The sequence below is a fragment of the Apis dorsata genome, unplaced genomic scaffold, assembly GCF_000469605.1.
Source record: "Apis dorsata unplaced genomic scaffold, Apis dorsata 1.3 scaffold_347, whole genome shotgun sequence".
Classification (NCBI taxonomy): Eukaryota; Metazoa; Arthropoda; class Insecta; order Hymenoptera; family Apidae; genus Apis; species Apis dorsata.
Genome location: NW_006263614.1, coordinates 339,145 through 344,441, shown reverse-complemented (window position 1 = coordinate 344,441; position 5,297 = coordinate 339,145). Strand labels below are relative to the sequence as shown.

The 5,297-nt window shown below is 29.9% G+C and overlaps 1 protein-coding gene and 1 long non-coding RNA gene across 2 annotated transcripts in view; both read left to right on the top strand.

Moving 5' to 3' along the window:
- The window catches only part of LOC102671175 (lysine-specific demethylase 3A), a 69,423-nt gene that overhangs the window by 51,951 nt on the left and 12,175 nt on the right, over positions 1 to 5,297 (top strand). The gene's annotated exons all lie outside the window — the stretch shown is intronic.
- Positions 1 to 5,297, top strand: part of LOC116185956 — a 9,536-nt gene that overhangs the window by 2,782 nt on the left and 1,457 nt on the right. The window contains exon 2 of the long non-coding RNA XR_004150854.1: positions 4,885 to 4,891. This is a non-coding gene — a long non-coding RNA (uncharacterized LOC116185956). The remainder of the gene's footprint in view (positions 1 to 4,884; positions 4,892 to 5,297) is intronic.

The window sequence follows — 5,297 nt, the reverse complement described above, 5'->3', positions numbered from 1 at the left end:
CTCCAGTGCTCTCGAACAATTTAAAATAATTCAAGGATAACGACTTCGCCCGTTAAAAAATTTATCAATCTCATTTTTAACGAGAGAAAGATTTTCCAGCTCGAGCTGAAAAGCCAAGCCATCCCCGATAATTCGTGGATTTATTAAAATTTCACCGAGCTTGGGGGTGGGAGGGGAGAGTCCCTTTGCGATCAAAGGGGGGAAAAAATCGACGAATAGATTAATCGAAGCGAGAGAGAGAGAGGGTGAGCCGTAACGATGGGTGATTTACTTCGTTCATCGGGTACGACGAGCCGCCCCTCTTTTGTATACCACCAGTCACCACCCCTGTATTGATAGATGGGCCGATATCGTGGTAAATAAAGAATGCTCGAATATTATATCCCGCGAGGTAGACAGACGGAAAGAGATCCGCGCTGTATGAAAGGAAATAGGGGCTAGAAAATGACAAAAGAGGGGTTTTAATCTCTTGACTGGAAGATTTGTCGCGATTCTCGTGTTGAAAATTGAGATCTATCGTTTTCGGGTATATTGGTATTTTTTTTAAGAACTATAAAAAAAAAGGGAAATTTGGGACATTGAAAGTCAGGGTACAATATTTTGTATTATAATTTTTCACGTTTATACATTTATTGGATGTAATATTTATTATTAGTTAGTCGTATTTATTAATGCATGATTCTTTGGATTTTATTTATTATGAATATATTATAAAACGTGATAAATCATTTTCAAAATTGTTGATTCATTTTTATCTGGCAGAATGATTTTTCTTTAATCGATTTATTTAATACGAATAAATCTGTACTTTTTCGAAATCGTTCAAAATCTCATTTTAAAATTTTTAAATTAATTTTTCATTTTTTTAAAAATTTGATGTCAAGACCCTGATATTCGATTAATATTTTTGAAAAGATTATTCACCAATCATATATGCATCAAAAATTTAATCTAGTATGAAAAATTTCAAAGAATCGAGAGAAAAATATGTATACCAATTTGTATTAATATTCAAAGAAATACCTCAAAAATTACACGCGTAACATTTTTAAGACCTCCTTTTTATGCACCCGAGTCCAATTGAACGGGTTATCAAAAGTGGCCTCAATGGCGTACATACGGCTCACGATTTCAATTCAAGTGAGCGTGTGGTGATCACATGGCGATTAAAACGCCCAGCTCAATTTTGAAGTGTGCGATGGGGGAGATAATCGATAAAGCGGACGATAAAATTGTGAAAAAAAAAAAAAGGGAGAAAAACGAATGCTTCGTTGTCGTTTAAATATATCATTATATTGAAATATTATCAAAGAAGCATGCAACTACATAATACATTATTTGATTTAATGAAAGCAACGTTTCCATTGAAATTTTTATTCGTCCAAAATAAGACAGTTTCACTTTTTCCGGTTCGGTTTTTAATTCATTCAGACTCGTACAGAATATAAAATATAATTTTCGAATATTTTGCATCGAAATAAAGTAATCTATTTAATTTATTTTATAATAATTACAAAAAGTTAACGAATTATAAATTGTAAATGGAATGAAATTAAATATTGAAATTTTCAAAGAATTAATTACACGTCTCTTCACATCTCTGACGATAATGGTTTATTTTCGTACGCGTGTTACAGCGTGGAATATCCCACGTTGATGCATCCATTTCGATATTATTTAACCGTCTCGATCTCGTCACGGTTCAAATAGCACGATGTTTTGTCTACATCATATCGATGGAATTCGAAACCTCGATTCAACAATCGAACATCAATAACGTGACTTCGAATACCAGGAACGAAGAGTATCTAGCTATCAAAGTTCAGTTAGAGAACAACCAACTTATCGATAGATATATCGACCACTGATCGATCAAAGATGGCGCTCAAGAATCAGTTCGATTAGACGAAATATGGCAGGCGGAGTGGTGTTTCTTTATTATGATATAATATTCATCGATATAAGTGATATTAGTAGAGATGGGCAAAATTTTAACGATTGAAGTTAAGAATAAAGTTAATTCAATAAGTTACTTCGATAATTTTTTATTCAAAGCATCAAATAACTGTAATATCAAGCGACCAAGGTTATATAAAGTAAGGTTAAGAAACGGATCAACTGTAATAGCTGAACGAATAAATGTTATTCAAACATATTAAATAAAGTCATTAAAGTAACTTTATTTAAAATTTTAACTAGTTATTTTTTAGTTAGTGGATTAGTGCCCAGCTATGATTAGCGGTAATTCGTTCACGAAGAAGGCACGCGATGACTCAAACCGTGGCCAAGATTCGCACGCACGGTATGAATCGTTCCGCTCGTTACGACGTGAAGTTCGCGCGATACATCCGTGCCGGTTGCGAAACCATGGGCAAATTGGTGCACGTTTAAAAAGCGTGACGCTTGTAGAGTCGAGAGAGTGTCGATTCTTTCTGCGAACACCTCTCGTGCATCATCGCCATTATCGCGTAATCGGCAAAAAACAGTGTTGTGTTATGAGACGTGAATCAGACGAGAAAGAACTAAATTAATAAGGATGATCGACATATGGTAACATGTTGTATTATATTATATTTAAAGAAAATAAAAATAATGATATTTGATAGAAAAAATGAAAACTAGTTGATCGGTATTGAAAAAAATTGAATGATTTTTTTTTTATTACTATTTTATTAAAACTTGTAATATAGAGTCCTCCATATTGGATTTTTTTCCAATATAATGCACGCTAATTTCAAAAGTTCTTTTCTAATCGATCTTCGGTGCAATATTTATAAAGAGACTACTTATAAAGAGTTATTGTTTTTTTTTTATAGAAATGGCCACGTTTTTAACTCTTTATGTATAAATAAATAGAATTGTTTCGTAAATTCGTAATAAATCGATCATTTATGTGCTACAGTGATATAATATAGTTCGGAATTTTTGAATTATTGATTCAGAAAAAATCATATTACGTTTACATTTTTACATTTTATTGGAATAATTTTGTAAGCGAATTTTCAAATTATGGAATTCCAATTTTAGTATTTCTATAGTAATTCGAAATAATTCATTTTCCTTAAAACAGTAACTTTTCTATTATCTTATTGTTATACTTTGTGATGTATTACGTATAATAAATTTCTGTTGCGGCATAAATTAAATGCTAAATGACAATTAATAGGAATAAATATGATCTCATAAGTTTTCTTTATAAATATTTACAAAGTTGCAACGTGTAAAAGATTTCATCTTACAGAATACATACATATCAACTAATAATAGAATATTCATTAGATGTTTAAACTGTAATTATTTGAAATACGATGAATAATAGAATTATAGAGGAATAGGCATTCGAATTGTAAATTATTAATATAAAATATAATTCTAAATTAATTATTCAAGGAAAATTTCCATTCTTATTTTAAATAATATCTATTATTTGCGTATTAATGTAGTTGAAAAATTATTTCAATATTCGTTATTTCATTTGATATTTAAATATTTGTTGAATAATCATTAACTTTCACTGCAAAAATATTTTTCTATAATAGAATAATTTTTCTAAAATTTTTATTTTAGCTACTTTTCTCGTGCCCGAATATATATATATATTTTTTTTAAATTTCTCAATTTTCGATTAAAAGCGAAATTTATATTCCTTACAAAAACTTTATTATCTCTCGTACTTCATTCTTTATTATCATTTAAAATAAAAAATTATTCAAAGAATATTTTATCCCAAATAAAAACTATCCATTTCCGGATGAGCATAATCGCAGTAACGCGTTCGATATATGAGGAGAGCCGAGTCGGGAACAAAAAGCAGATTAAGCGTCACTGGTTAAGAGTCGAGGAAGAGAAAGTCAACGAACCAATAACAACCAGTCCCTGATTGAGCTTGAATGCCGTGTTCTGGCTTTTATTAAGCGCAATCGCTCAGATTCGGCCCTCTTTTTCTTTCTCTCTTTCTATCGGTTAGCTCGCGCGTGTCTCGCGCTTTTAACGAGCGTTTTACGAGCTTTTGTTCGCCCTCCTCCCGCTCTCTGCACCTTTTATCTGGAATGCAATACAAAAAGCACGCGTATAATGCATCTACGCGAACAAAACACGAGCGCAATCTCAACTGATATATATATTATATATATATGTGTGTATATATATATATATATATTCTTTGGGGTCAAGTCTTGGGACACGTTCCGCAAGAGAAAATATATATGATTGAAGATGGTTCATCCTGGATGGTTCTCTGTTTAATGTATAACCTGTTTTGCATTTGGATCACCAGGAATCTTGAATAAATACAGATAATTCAAAGGAGAATGGAGAATTATTAAAGGAATTTTTTATTTATCTCTCGTTTATTTGTAATATTCAATCTTGTTCAGATTTTTCTTGTGCATTCGAGGGTAACGATATTCTTTTTTTTTTATTCTTATTAACGTAAGAGATAATTGTAATCTCGTAATTAATACAATTTAAAATTATATCTGTATTTAATTACAGTTGAGTTTTAAAGAAAAAGAATGCAAGTTAAATGTATTTGGCATAAATAAATACTTGATTACTTTTATCGAACCAAGTATACAATGATTGACGGTCATTCAACTATAATTGTCTGAAACGTGCTGATTATTTTGTATGCTGGGAATACGTATACGTGTATTCGTGTTGAATTTGACCAAGATAGATAATTGAGAATAAAAAATATAATTAAAATGCATCTCGTGTGACTCTGATGAACTCATTTGGAATACAAGAGTGAAATTCAGGCAACGTGTAATACATATTTACGTGTGACAATTTGCAATTCTTCTTAAGGTAATCGCTATTATTCAGTAGTACGAGTTAAAAAAATATATATCTGATAATTTATCAAATCTATTGATCTAGAAGATTAGTTGTAAATAAAAATAGTCAAAATAATAATTTTGAGAAATTTCGTATGAAATTTATTATACATGTACATAAACTTGTGAACTTTTTATTCTTTCTAAATTAAAATAAAATGGAAAATCAAGTAATTTTTGAGAAACAAGATATAAGATATGAAATTATATTAATAAATAAATTTTTAATGTAACTGTTAACAATCACAACTTATTTTATTATAAGCAGTTATATATAAGTAGTTCCAAATATCAGTTTTTAAAATTTTTTTTTCTTTAAATTCTTAACGTCTGAATGAGTGATTGAAATCTATTTATTACTATTAATAAATTTCAAACACTCATATTATTAACAATTCGCTATTTTACCACAAAGAACACAATAATTTCAAATTGTTCTTAAAACGATTATGATACTAC